General features: G+C 43.8%; 1 protein-coding gene across 3 annotated transcripts in view; it reads left to right on the top strand.

Annotated features, from left to right (window-relative positions):
• NPHP4 (nephrocystin 4) overlaps window positions 1-14,047 on the top strand; it is a 323,852-nt gene that overhangs the window by 208,156 nt on the left and 101,649 nt on the right. The window lies entirely within an intron of this gene.

Raw genomic sequence — 14,047 nt, 5'->3', positions numbered from 1 at the left:
TTGGGAGACAACAAGACCTATACCGTGCTGAAAAAAGACCCCCTCCTAGAATATAAAAATAAACTACAAACTCTGGTAAAATATGGTGGTGACAAAGGCATCCTGAGCAAAAAAGAGATGGATTATTTAAATATAAAAGAATCAATGACCCCAATTATCTATATACTGCCGAAAATACATAAGAGTATTATAAATCCTCCCGGGAGACCGATAGTATCGGGGATCAATTCTCTTACTAGTAGAATAACGGAGTATATACAGTCATGTGAAAAAATTAGGACACCCTTTGAAAGCATGTGGTTTTTTGTAACATTTTTAATAAATGGTTATTTCATCTCCGTTTCAACAATACAGAGAGATTAAAGTAATCCAACTAAACAAAGAAAACTGAAGAAAAGTCTTTTCAAGATCTTCTGTAAATGTCATTCTACAAAAATGCCTATTCTAACTGAGGAAAAAGATAGGACACCCTCACATGTATTCCCTCTTAAATTGGCTCAGATCTCACACAGGTATATCACACCAGGTGCACATAATTAGTAGATCGTTACTCTGCATGTTGAATGAGGCTTGCCCTATTTAAACCTCAGACATTTAGTTTGGTGTGCTCCTGACTGTTGAAGTGAGAGTGAGCACCATGGTGAGAGCAAAAGAGCTGTCAGAGGACTTCAGAAAAAAGATTGTAGCAGCCTATGAGTCTGGGAAGGGATTTAAAAAGATCTCAAAAGATTTTGAAATCAGCCATTCCACTGTCCGGAAGATAGTCTACAAGTGGAGGGCTTTCAAAACAACTGCCAACATGCCCAGGACTGGTCGCCCCAGCAAGTTCACCCCAAGAGCAGACCGCAAGATGCTAAAAGAGGTATCCAAAAACCCTAAAGTGTCATCTCGAGAACTACAGCAGGCTCTGGCTACTGTTGATGTAGAAGTACATGCCTCTACAATCAGAAAGAGACTGTACAAGTTTAACTTGCATGGGAGGTGTGCAAGGAGGAAACCTTTGCTTTCCAAGAGAAACATTGAGGCCAGACTGACATTTGCCAGCGATAAAGTTGACAAAGACCAGGACTTCTGGAATAATGTTCTTTGGACAGATGAGTCCAAAATTGAATTATTTGGACACAACAGCAGAGGACATGTTTGGCGTAAACCAAACACAGCATTCCAAGAAAAGAACCTCATACCAACTGTGAAGCATGGAGGTGGAAGTGTCATGGTTTGGGGCTGCTTTGCTGCAGCAGGACCTGGTCAGCTCACCATCATAGAATCCACGATGAATTCTACTGTGTATCAGTAGGTGCTTGAAGAACATGTGAGACCATCAGTTAGAAAATTAAAGCTGAAGCGGAACTGGACCATGCAACATGACAATGACCCAAAACATACTAGTAAATCAACCAAAGATTGGCTGAAAAAGAAGAAATGGAGAGTCCTGGAATGGCCAAGTCAAAGTCCAGATTTGAATCCCATTGAGATGCTGTGGGGTGACTTGAAAAGGGCTGTACGTGCAAGAAACCCCTCAAACATCTCACAGCTGAAAAAGTTCTGCATTGAGGAGTGGGGTAAAATTTCCTCAGACCGATGTCGAAGACTGGTAGATGGCTACAAGAACCGTCTCACTGCAGTTATTTCAGCCAAAGGAGGTAACACTCGCTATTAGGGGCAAGGGTGTCCTATCTTTTTCCTCAGTTAGAATAGGCATTTTTGTAGAATGACATTTACAGAAGATCTTGAAAAGACTTTTCTTCAGTTTTCTTTGTTTAGTCGGATTACTTTAATCTCTCTGTATTGTTGAAACGGAGATGAAATAACCATTTATTAAAAATGTTACAAAAAACCACATGCTTTCAAAGGGTGTCCTAATTTTTTCACAAGACTGTAGATAATTTCCTACAAAAGTATGTACCAATGGCACCTTCCTATCTAAAAAATAGCGGGAGTGTGGTTGAAATAATAAAGGAATTGCAGGGAATTGGGGACAATACGTGGATGGCCACCATCGATGTATCGTCCCTATACACCATCATCCCGAAAAAACTAGGACTGCAAGCAATAAGAGAAACCCTGTACAGTGACCCTGATATGACTAGAATACAAGCGGATTTCATAATACGATGTGTCGAATTCTGTTTAGAACATAACTACTTCTGGTTCAAGGATCAGTTTTACCTGCAGAAGGTCGGGACGGCGATGGGGGCGAAATTCGCCCCCAGTTTCGCTAATATTTTCATGACCAGGTGGGAAAAGCAGTTCATTGACCCCGAGTTCAAAAAATCCAAGAAAGGGGGAACCCTAAAAACCTGGAAAAGATATATAGATGATTGCCTGTTGATATGGGAAGGGGATAAAAACCTACTTGAGACCTTCATTGCCGGTTTGGAAAATAAAGAATGGAATCTTAGCTTTACCAGTACGATCAGTGCGGTTGCTGTGGATTTCCTGGACCTAACTATATATGCCGAAGAAGGACGGCTCAAAACTAAGACCTTTTTTAAACCAACTGATGTAAACGGCTATATAGATTTAACGAGCTGTCATTATGCCCCTTGGCTACTTAATGTACCGAAGGGACAGGTCCAGAGAATCCACCGCAACTGCACTGATTCGGCGATTTTTAAAAAACAAAGCAATGTAATAAAGGAGCGCTTTGTGGAAAAAGGCTATAAAAGTGAAGACCTGGATAGGTGCATAAAAGATGTAACTGAACAGCAAAAGGGAACCCCCAATAAACTTAAAAAAATGGAGAAGACCATGGATTTCCGTTTTTCATTCATAACCCAGTTCACACAGTGTTCTGGTGAACTGAAAAACGCAATCAGAAAGAACTGGTCGATTTTAAAAAATGACCCAGTATTGGGACGTGTAATTCCTGAACAACCGACAGTCATCTATAAAAAGGCTCCCAACCTAAAAAATAAATTGGTACACAGCGCAAATCGTTTTGAAAATAAATACAGGAATAAAAAAACGAAAAATAGCTTTAATTGGTGCGGTTTTTGCATTCCATGCAAGAACAGAAAAAGAACAGAAAAATTACAAAAGAATACGCTAATTAAAAGTACCAATAAAGACAAACAATTAGAAGTAGTAGGTGAGATGACATGTCATAGTAAAGGGGTTGTATATGTACTGGAGTGCCCTTGTGGCCTTCAGTATGTTGGACGGACTATTAGACCTCTAAAAGTCCGCATACAGGAACACATAAGAAATATAAAAAAAGGTCTTGAAAGTCATGGAGTATCGGCCCATTATAAAAGATACCACCAAAAAAATCCAGAAGGTCTAAAGTTTATGGGAGTGGAATCCGTACAAAACCATTGGAGGGGAGGCAGTCTTTTGGAAAAAATTAATAGGCAAGAAACCAAGTGGATATACGAATTAGGTACACTACAGCCGGGAGGTCTAAATGTGGATTTCGACCTGCAAGCTGTATTGAATTAGCGAACAAACGATATACAAAAAAGCATGCTCATGTGAATAGGGATTTAATAACATCTGCCTTTTTTGCCCTGGGGATGAGGAGAGTCCAGTATAGGGTTAATAGCAGGATAGGAAAATACTGTGGAGGAACACACCTGACTCCTGATTAGTTGCAATGGATGAATAAGAAGGAGGGGGAGGGTGAAAACAAGTGTGCCCCTGACGAAGCTCTAGGAGTGAAACCCGGGTCGGGCAGTAGCAGCAGACGCTGGGAATTTTATGTGTTTTAAAAAGCTGTTTTAAGAAGTTGTCTTGTAAGTATGGACAAATAAAAGTTTTTAATAAGGAATACGGAGCTTCACTATTGCAGAAGCCATTCTTGTCCACAGAAAACCTTCAGGAATCTGAAGATAAGAAATATAGATTGGTCTGAGGTATATACCATTTGGGTCCGTGTGGGGATCTAACCAGATTGTATGGAAACGTGGCTGTTCCGATAGAACAAGTACAACTTACCACGGAGGGATTACATTTACGCTTTGTGTGATACACATCTTGTGAGTATAATCAGTGCAATGCAGGTTACTGTCACATACGGACTTACACTATTATAATTCCATTGGTTGCAGGATATCTACTTAAGGGATATTTGCAGCCCTCAGGCTCTCTTTGTGAACGAAGAAGTAAGAAGGACTAAGAACTTGCACACTGACCTGGACTAGAAGCGCGGTCCGAACCCCATATATTGTACCTGTTTATAACGTGATTGAACCCACATCACTTTTCGGACCTGCTGCATAGCAATTTTTGCGGACTGGTGATATATTTCTTTTTTATTAGGTCATCAATATGAGATTGGTGGGGGTCCGACTTCCGGCACCCCTGCTCCTTGAGCTGATCAGCTGTTCTTGGTATTGCAGCTCAGTCCCTTTCACTTTAATGGGGCTGTCAGTGAATGGGAACATTCTTATACCTCAGATTGGTAGGGATCTGCCCCTACCTCGGCACCGGAGCCTATGCAGTTTATGGAGCTGGAGACAGACATCTCCGTACATTGTGTAGTGGCATCTGAATTTCTATTCAAAATCTGATATCTGATATTGATGTCCTATCCTAAGGGTCATTAATACCTGTAACCTGGAGAACCCCTTTAAGCTGTATTGGCGCCACATTAAATGAGTTCATCAGTGTGGTGCCCCAGTAGTCATTGCGCTACTTATACGACCCCTGAGCTTGTAGCTGAGCAGGCATCAGCATAGAGTTTTCGAGCATTTAGTAAGATTTATATTTGCTCTATTCCATTCCAATGTTTCTCCAGCCTGCTCCGATAAGCGGCACAACAGTGATTCATGACATGTAAGAGATCTCGATACATCCAGCTGTCACTCACACAGGCAAAATTATGTAGGTGTCTGTGACATTTTAATGAGAAGGAAATGTGAAACGGCATATTACCCTCGCAAAATGAAGCGAAAAACAAATTGTTACCGCTGAACTCCCGCAATTCATAAAATTCAAGGCCAGGAATGATCAAAATAGGTGTCGGAGGTTATTAAACACCAAGGAAATGTTTAAAAGCTGAGAGATAAACCATCAAAGTCAACTGCTCCCATCTGTCAAACGAAAAGCGTAAATGTCGGCGCCACAAGAAGAGACTGTGAGGTTTGTGCCACTTTATAAAATTCCTGACCAGATACATGACAGGCCCTGCAGCACTGATATGTGTCATCCTTCCCCTTACTTTCTGCATGTGTGGTGGAGGGGGTGCCATACAAAAGGTCGGTCATTCAAGGTTACTGACCCAACTAAATTACCTGCAGGGTTAGGATAAAAGTTCGAAGTCCTGCGATTACAAAGTGACTTGACGGAAATGACTAGTGTGGCCATGAACTTACAGTTTATATTTAGAATTCATTACCTACACTGTGTACATAAATTATATTACTTATCCAGTACTGATCCTGAGTTATATCCTGTATTATACTCCAGAGCTGCACTCACTATTCTGCTGATGCAGTCACAGTGTACATACATTACATTACTTATCCAGTACTGATCCTGAGTTATATCCTGTATTATACTCCAGAGCTGCACTCACTATTCTGCTGATGCAGTCACAGTGTACATACATTACATTACTTATCCTGTACTGATCCTGAGTTATATCCTGTATTATACTCCAGAGCTGCACACACTATTCTGCTGATGCAGTCACAGTGTACATACATTACATTATTTATCCTTTACTGTTCCTGAGTTATATCCTGTATTATACTCAAGAGCTGCACTCACTATTCTGTTGGTGGAATCACTGTGTACATATATTATTTATCCTGTACTGATCCTAAGTTTACATCCTGTATTATACTCCAGAGCTGCACTCACCATTCTGCTGGTGCAGTCACAGTGTACATACATTACCTTACTTATCCTGTACGGATCCTGAGTTACATGTTGTATTAATTCTCAGCCTGGTAACGAACGTTAAAATAAAACAAAAACTAACTTTATTGCGGATTCAATACTAAAACCTGGGGCAGTACAGCCCACCTAAAGCGTCAAATGCAGGCTAGGGTGCAAAAGTTAATCAGAGGTATGTCTATAAATGTTCCCTTCAATCCTATTGCTCCCCATAAGGTGTAAGGATACACTAACAGTGTGCCAGCCCGGTAGTTTTCCACACTGGCATACATCCCGACCAGCCGTGCTAGTAAACAGCCCAGTCTATACCAGTCAGGTTTTAGGCAGTAAGTCAGCGCCCTGTATTGTGTTTTACAGCAGCGCTCACTTAGTAATAGTGTTACTGACGTTAGGTGCCGATAGCTGCACTACACACTATCACCCTGCCTGTGGAATACTATCTACTAGATGATGGTTCACCATGTCCACTCAGCATGTGAACCTAATAGCTACTCAACGCGTTTCTCCTGAGGGGGTAATTCCCCTGTGTCATCAGGAGCAGATATTAATAATGGCTGCAAAGACAGAAAGTGCTATCTGACAGTGTGCGGACAGCATGTATCCGGCACTGGAATGGCCGTACGCGCCCACTTCAACTGCGAGCTTATATGCCCAATGCCCCGCCCCTTTGGTGTGAGCTTGTGGCAGCCGGCCAATCCGGAGTGTGGGCGGGTTAATCACTCCGCTCTCAGAGGTCGGCTAGTCACTGTATCAGATAACAGCCGGGGTAGCGCTCGCAGGTAAGCAGGGGAAAATTAGAAGGCGGCCGTATACATATACTCTGCAATTACACATTGGTAATTACCCAGTGACATTTGTTCAAGCGCCGATGGTAGAGCTCTTACATCACAGTAAAGCCTCATGTAGACGTCCGTGGAACACGGTCCGTGAGATACCGGACTGGCATTGCAGGAGCGCACGGCGTCATTAGTTGCTATGACGCCGTGCGCTCCTGCAATGCCAGTCCGGTATCTCACGGACCATGTTCCACGGACGTCTGCATGAGGCTTAATTATGATGTCGCTATGTCAGTAATGGTCAATTATGACACATATAAGGCCAATGACATGGGACATGTCGGAAAGATGGTGTACCCAAAGGAGCTTCATATCACCACGCACATTAGAAGTTAATATTGATGCTAATACGTCCCATTTACCAGGGGCACTACATCCAGCTCCATATAGATGAGCAAGTCCCTGCTGTTCAAATAGGGACATATAAAACACATGGACCGGGGCCTCACGGAGACCCTCTAAGGTCACACCCAGAACGTGACCATTAAATAAAACATGCCAACGACATTGCGTCATTCAGCCCTTTAGGGCACATGGTATCCAAATTGAATATCCACTGTGCCTCTTTGTGCAAAAGGGTTATGTCAATATCTCTTGACACTCTCTCACTGGAACGCACTGCACCTGGAAGCTATGTAGTACTGTACAGTCTATGGAAGATGTCCATAAACTACAAGCTGACTTGAATACTCTGAGTGATTGGGCATCAACTTGGCAAATGAGGTTCAATGTGGACAAATGTAAAGTTATGCATCTTGTTAGTAATCTCCGTGTTTCATATGTCCTAGGACAGTGATGGGGAACCTTTTAGAGACAGAGTGCACAAACTGCAACCCAAAAGCCACTTATTTATCGAAAAGTGCCAACACGGCAATTTACCCTGAATACTACTGTCCAGTATAGTATCTTCCATGCACTTTATTATTTAGCTATAACAGCCTGCCTACATTTAGTGTGCTGCCTGTGCTGTTCATAGTGCGCCGTGCGCTGATGAATAGCAGGAAATGTCTAAGGTAGGGCTGCAGCTAACGATTATTTGAATAGTTGTCGATAATTTCATCGATTAATCGGGAAAAAACACCAAAATGACAAAAAAGGGGTTTATATGATTTTACTTGAAAAATTATGTTCAAAGGCCATATTAAAACAAATTGTGAATGGCACTGTTATGGGGGATCTGTGGATGGCACTGTTATGGAGGGGATCTGTGGATGGCACTTATGGAGGGGATCTTTGGATGGCACTTATGGAGGGGATCTGTGGATGGCACTGTTATTGGGGATCTGTGGGTGGCACTGTTATGGGGGATCTGTGGATGACACTGTTATGGGGGATCTGTGAATGGCACTGTTATTGGGGATCTGTGGGTCACACTGTTATGGGGGATCTGTGAATGGCGCTGTTATGGGGATCTGTGGATGACACTGTTATGGGGGATCTGTGGATGACACTGTTATGAGGGATCTGTGGATGGCACTATTATGGGGGGATCTGTGGATGGCACTATTATGGGGGGATCTGTGGATGGCACTATTATGGGGGATCTGTGGATGACACTGTTATGGAGGGGTTCTATGGATGACACTGTTATGGGGGATCTGTGGATGGCACTATTATGGGGGGATCTGTGGATGGCACTGTTATGGGGAGGGGGATCTGTGGATGGCACTGTTATGGGGAGGGGGATCTGTGGATGGCACTGTTATGGGGAGGGGGTTCTGTGGATGACAATGTTATGGGGAGGGGGACCTGTGGATGACTATGCTATCGGGGGATCTATGGATGACACTATATAGCATCTTATGCTATATATGTCATCCACAGATCTCCCCCATAACAGTGCCATACACAGATCCCCTCCATAACAGTGCCATACACAGATCCCCTCCCCATAACAGCCCTGGCCCCGCCGCTCACAGCAGTATTCCTTTACCGGCAGTAACTTTTACTTTAAATCACTGCATCTTTATTACCTTACAATGAAGCTCCAGTAACAGGCAGAGCGGGGTGGTGGCGTAACATCACTTACTCACGTGACGGGCCTGCTCCACCTACTTTATGAATGAAGCAGTCGGAGCTTGCGCGTCACGTGAGTAAGTGACGTTACGCCGCCGCCCGCTCTGCCTGTTACTGGAGCTTCATTGTAAGGTAATAAAGATGCAGTGATCTAAAGTTCAAGGACCCGCAGGCATAGCGCCCGACCGCCCGCTCCCGCCCGCTTAGCGACGAATCGGCCGATTATTCGATAACTGGATTCGTTGACAACGAATCCCGTTATCGAATATTATTGATAACATTGATTAATCGTTGCAGCCCTAGTCTAAGGCATATTGGTACACCATAGACTTTTCCAGGGCATGGGTGCCCACAGAGGGGGATCTGAGTGCTGCCTCTGGCACCCGTGCCATAGGTTCGCCACCACTGTCCTAGGGGATGTAACATTGGAAGAGTCATTTATAGAGAAAGATTTGGGTGTCCTTGTAGATGGTAGATTAAATAACAGCATACAATGTCAATCAGCTGCTTCTAAGGCCACCAGGATATTGTCATGCATTAAACGAGGCATGGACTCGCGGGGCAGGGATGTAATACTACCACTTTACAAAGCGTTGGCGCCACCTCATCTGGAATATGCAGTTCAGTTCTGGGCACCAGTCCATAGAAAGGATGCCCTGGAGCTGGAAAAAGTACAGAGGAGAGCGACTGAACTGATAAGGGGCATGGAGGGTCTTAGTTATGAAGAAGGATTAAAAGAATTACATTTATTTAGTCTTCAGAAGAGAAATCTAAGGGGGACGACGACGACACGATTAACCTATACAAATATATAAATCGGCCATACAAAAAATAAGTGTTCCATGTAAAATGCCCTCAAAAGACAAGGGGGCACTGCCTCCGATTTGAGAGGAAAAAGTTCAGTCTCCAGAAGCGTCAAAGCTTCTTTACTGTAAGAACTGTGAAGCTGTGGAATAGACTTCCTCAGGAAGTGGTCACAGCAGGAACAGTGGACAGTTTTATAAAGGGTTTAGATGAATTCTTAAAAGTAAACAACATGCTTATGAAGATGTGTAGAAATCTGAGTCTAGCTTCCTTCTGGGATTCGCATCCCCACCTATCCCTTGGTTGAACTTGATGGACTTATGTATTTTTTCAACCGTATTAATTTTATGTAACAAAGTGTACAGAACAGCATATATGCACTTTTTTTAAATTCACTCCTGGTTTTGGCTTCCAAAGCCTCATGCAGAAACCTGGCTGTTTCCTCCAAATACCATGGCTGGCCCCTATATACAGTAGTCAGGAGAAAATCAGGAAAATGAATATTAGGGTTCATTCAGACGGCCGTATGAATGAGTCTGCATCTTTTCCCGCAATTTTGCGGAACAGGTGCGGACACATTCATTTCAATGGGGCCGCAAAAGATGCAGAGAGCCCACCGCAAATATAGAACATGTCCTATTCTTGTCCGCAATCAACAAGATTAGGCATTTTCTATTATGGTTGCGGCCATGTGTGGTCCGCAAATTTGCGGATCCGCAAAGCACTACAGCCGCCTGAATGGGCCCTTACACTCATTGACAAAAAGAACTTAGGGGGTCATTTATTATACTGAAATACTCCTATATTAGGCGTATTTCAGGTGCAGTTGACTAACCGTTGCGCCGCTATCTGCGACTTTTCCCTGATCAAACTAGGTCTAAAATTGTGGGTGGTAAAGGGGAGGGACCAGCAGGCCCGTCTCATTTACCATTTTTCACTCCTGTTTTAGGTATAGAAAATAGTCTAAATGTAAGACAGTTAGAAAGTCTTACATTTAGACTAGTGCTGGATGCGCGGAAGTTATGGAGAAGCCTCCGCCAGCTATGGGGCTTTATTAAGACCGGCGTCTAAAACACCAGTATTAGTAAATGGGCCCCATAGTGCAGCCAGATAGAAATGTTGGATTCCTGCAAAATTTGCAGTGCAGTTACAGGTGAAGTCTAATTAGACACTGGGTCTTGCCACAAGAGGGTGTAAAATTGCTTCCCCCGCTGCCCTATTAAATGCTCTCAGAGGATACTTTTGGGTATTGTACCTCTTGTTGAGAGATTGCTGACTGGTAGGCATAAGGTGGTGCATCATTGAACTGAGAGAAGAAGGATGGTTGTTTCAATTGCCCTCCATTTAGGCTGTTCTAACCTGGCTTTAAAAAGGTGTTGGGAGCAATAGTTACAGGACGGTGCACACACACAATGAACGGGGTCCGGACAGGCCAGACAGATCACCAGTATATAATATTGTTTGAACCTCCAAAAAGCAGGAGCAGCTCCCACAGTTTCATGCTCCACCATGCAGACACAGGTGGCCTCTTCATTAGACACCCCTGTCAGGTGATTAGCAGAAGGAAATTTGGTGTCACAGCGCCCATTAGATGCCCTGCCATTGACAGTTAGGCGTTGTCACCTTAGTTTGCAGTGGTGTCATGAATGTGAAACTTGGACTGCTATGGACTGAAACTGTATCGTCTTTAGTGACAGTTCCAGGTGCTGTTTTGGCTCCCACGACCAGTGGTTTAGCGTGGGTTGGCAGTACCCTAACCTATGGATATGTCTCTTTTTTTAATATTCCACAGAATACCTTTTAGATTTTCTCATTCTTGTACAGAGCACTTTTCCTGATCACAACTTGTCTCTGCGTAATTTGACACACAGAAAACACGTATTTAGTAGTAATGCCCCCCCCCCCCCCCGTAGTGCCTTGTATTGACAAATGACCCTCAGTAGTGCCCTCTGTACATAAATACCCCCCACTAGTGCACTCTGCAAATATAATGCCCCTAGTAGTGCCCTCTGTACATATAATGCTCCCAGTTATGCATTCTGTACATTTAATGCCCCCCATAACACCACAGTACCATCTCTAAATATAATCTCCCCGTAGTGCCATCTGTGCATATAATGTCCCCCATAGTGCCATCTCTACAAATAATGGCACCTATAGGACCATCTCTGTGTATAATGCTCCCCTGCGGCCTGCGCTATCTTTACATACAGTGGGGGAAATAATTATTTGACCCCTCACTGATTTTGTAAGTTTGTCCAATGACAAAGAAATGAAAAGTCTCAGAACAGTATCATTTCAATGGTAGGTTTATTGTAACAGTGGCAGATAGCACATCAAAAGGAAAATCGAAAAAATAACTTTAAATAAAAGATAGCAACTGATTTGCATTTCATTGAGTGAAATAAGTATTTGAACCCTCTAACAAAAAAAGACTTAATACTTGGTGGAAAAACCCTTGTTTGCAAGCACAGAGGTCAAACGTTTCTTGTAATTGATGACCAAGTTTGCGCACATTTTAGGAGGAATGTTGGTCCACTCCTCTTTGCAGATCATCTCTAAATCCCTAAGGTTTCGAGGCTGTCTCTGTGCAACTCTGAGCTTGAGCTCCCTCCATAGGTTTTCGATTGGATTAAGGTCCGGAGACTGACTAGGCCACTCCATGACCTTAATGTGCTTCTTCTTGAGCCACTCCTTTGTTGCCTTTGCTGTATGTTTTGGGTCATTGTCGTGCTGGAACACCCATCCACGACCCATTTTCAGTTTCCTGGCAGAGGGAAGGAGGTTGTCGCTCAGGATTTCACGATACATGGCTCCGTCCATTTTCCCGTTTATGCGAATAAGTTGTCCTGTGCCCTTAGCAGAAAAACACCCCCAAAGCAAAATGTTTCCACCCCCATGCTTGACGGTGGGGACGGTGTTTTGGGGGTCATAGGCAGCATTTTTCTTCCTCCAAACACAGCGAGTTGAGTTAATGCCAAAGAGCTCTATTTTGGTCTCATCAGACCACAGCACCTTCTCCCAGTCACTCTCTGAATCATTCAGGTGTTCATTGGCAAACTTCAGACGGGCCTGCACATGTGCCTTCCTGAGCAGGGGGACCTTGCGAGCCCTGCAGGATTTTAATCCATTGCGGTGTAATGTGTTTCCAATGGTTTTCTTGGTGACTGTGGTCCCTGCTAATTTGAGGTCATTAACTAACTCCTCCCGTGTAGTTCTAGGATGCTTTTTCACCTTTCTCAGAACCATTGACACCCCACGAGGTGAGATCTTGCGTGGAGCCCCAGAGCGAGGTCGATTGATGGTCATTTTGTGCTCCTTCCATTTTCGAACAATCGCACCAACAGTTGTCACCTTCTCTCCCAGCTTCTTGCTAATGGTTTTGTAGCCCATTCCAGTCTTGTGCAGGTCTACAATTTTGTCTCTGACATCCTTGGACAGCTCTTTGGTCTTTCCCATGTTGGAGAGTTTGGAGTCTGCTTGATTGATTGATTCTGTGGACAGGTGTCTTTTATACAGGTGACTAGTTAAGACAGGTGTCCTTAATGAGGGTGACTAATTGAGTAGAAGTGTCTAACCACTCTGTGGGAGCCAGAACTCTTAATGGTTGGTAGGGGTTCAAATACTTATTTCACTCAATGAAATGCAAATCAGTTGCTATCTTTTATTTAAAGTTATTTTTTCGATTTTCCTTTTGATGTGCTATCTGCCACTGTTACAATAAACCTACCATTGAAATGATACTGTTCTGAGACTTTTCATTTCTTTGTCATTGGACAAACTTACAAAATCAGTGAGGGGTCAAATAATTATTTCCCCCACTGTATAATGCCCCCATAGCACCATCTCTACAATGTAATGCCTCCCATAGTGCCATCTCTAAATATATTGCCAACCCCACCCTTAGAGCCACCAGCACTGATGACAACAAAAAATAAAACAAAAAAAAAGGACTCTCCTCACTCCCACCATCTATGACGCAGGCTACAGCCATCTTCCTTTCTGAAGCCCTGGTTGCCTGCGTCCTTGCGCATGCGGTCCTGATGACATAATTGCGTCCTTCTGCGGCAGGTCTCAGGCGTTGTCATAATGTCATCACACCACCTTTGAGTAGGCACAGGAGGTTGCGATGATGCCATTGCAACCCCCCTGCACCTTTCCACTGTTTCATAGGCCTGAGGCCGATGAGGTTGAGCGGCAGGGATGGGAACCATTGGCTTAGATTTGGTGACCCCGTGCTCTCCCTCCATACTACACCACTGCCCACGACGAAATGGAGGCCATCCTGCCTTTCCTGTTGAGTGATACACTAGCCCAACTGCTGGTGGGATGATCTGGGGAGCCATCGCATATGACAGTCACCCCTAGTAGTGATATGAGGATCACTAACAGCTCAGAGATATCTTCGGAACATCCTGCGGCCACATCTGCTCCTCTCATGGCAGGGCTTCCAGGTGGAATTTTTCAGCAGAATAATGCATGTCCACACACAGCAAGGGTCTCCCAGGAATGTCTCCTCCAGATTACAACACTTGGCTGCCTGGTTTCTA

Source organism: Bufo bufo, chromosome 1 (assembly GCF_905171765.1).
Source record: "Bufo bufo chromosome 1, aBufBuf1.1, whole genome shotgun sequence".
NCBI lineage: Eukaryota > Metazoa > Chordata > Amphibia > Anura > Bufonidae > Bufo > Bufo bufo.
The sequence above is the reverse complement of the archived record's forward strand: the minus strand, read 5'-3'. Positions and strand labels throughout refer to the sequence as shown.